Source organism: Poecilia latipinna, unplaced genomic scaffold (assembly GCF_001443285.1).
Source record: "Poecilia latipinna isolate Pla-1442-1.1 unplaced genomic scaffold, P_latipinna-1.0 Scaffold6097, whole genome shotgun sequence".
Lineage (NCBI taxonomy): Eukaryota > Metazoa > Chordata > Actinopteri > Cyprinodontiformes > Poeciliidae > Poecilia > Poecilia latipinna.
In genome coordinates, this window is record NW_015118713.1 from 509 (window position 1) to 1647 (window position 1139).

The window sequence follows — 1139 nt, forward strand, 5'->3', positions numbered from 1 at the left end:
AAGTTAATGTAACCATCCTTTGACCTGTCGCTCTTAAAGGACACACAGCTGGGTTCTGGTTCTGGATCTGGTTCTGGTCTGAGTCTCTGATGGATCCTGACAGAAACATGATGATTAAAACTGAATCGCTTCAGTCTGGATGAAGCAGCAAAGAGGAGCAGCAGCAGCTTCAGCACCACGTCTGATTGGGCCTGATGTAGTGAACGCTGTGTGAAAAGGGCTGTGGACAGTTAGAGATGGTGCCCTCTCCGCTGACCTTTGCTCTGGCTCTCATCTTCCCCACACAGAGTGGTTTTAGAGGGAGGGACTCCCTCCTCTCTGTCCTCACACTGATCCATGCTGCTGAATTCACATCAGCTCACACACACTTTCTAGCTTCACCTGCAGAGGAAACACACATCATTCATCTGCACATCAACTCTGATCATCCTTTACATCATTAGTGCTGGAAAAAGATCAGCTGCTCCTCCTCTGATTGGCTCTTCTTCTCTGCTTCATATCAGTGTCAGGTGAATGCAGTCAGACAGCAGAGAGGCAGAGGAAGCTGCATCAGCTGCTGCACTTCTACTATCAGTCCACTAGATGGAGACATGGAGCAACATTTACATTCACCTATTCAACGCGAACAACAGGAAGGATTTTAGTTCATTATTAATCTCTACAAATGATTAACAAATAATTAATCATTTGCACTGATTGGATTATATTCTGCATCAAATATTATATAGATATTTTACTTTGAAAGGAAGCAACAAGTTTTTTTTTTTTACCTTGATGGTGGAGACCAGAGTTTGATTACAGGAAATAAAAACATGAAGCAGATTTTTCAGAGAAGAAATCATAGAAACATCGTCCTTTTATCATGTTGTTTGATTCCAGTTCATCAGTAATATAATTCTGACCTTCAATCAGCAGAGATGAAACTTTGAGCTGAAATAAGCAGTGAATCTTTTCTCCAAACTTTAGAGAGCAGAAATAAACAGGAAAGTTCCTGAAGACAAAGTTCAAGTAAACAAATCAAACTTACAATTTGTTCAAACGATCAAAAGAGTCGAAAAAAAACATCTGAACAACAAATAAAGATCCAACAACCTGATCAGAGCCGCACCTTAACAGTGTAATTCAAACTGAAAGTAAAT

General features: G+C 40.4%; 1 long non-coding RNA gene across 1 annotated transcript; it reads right to left on the reverse strand.

The window, feature by feature from the left end:
• Nucleotides 1-266: 266 nt before the first annotated feature.
• On the reverse strand, nucleotides 267-1115 carry LOC106943821 (uncharacterized). The gene is made up of 2 exons (XR_001424024.1): nucleotides 1028-1115; nucleotides 267-381 (listed from the first exon to the last, which is right to left on the reverse strand). It is a non-coding gene; the product is annotated as an uncharacterized LOC106943821 (long non-coding RNA).
• Nucleotides 1116-1139: the final 24 nt, after the last annotated feature.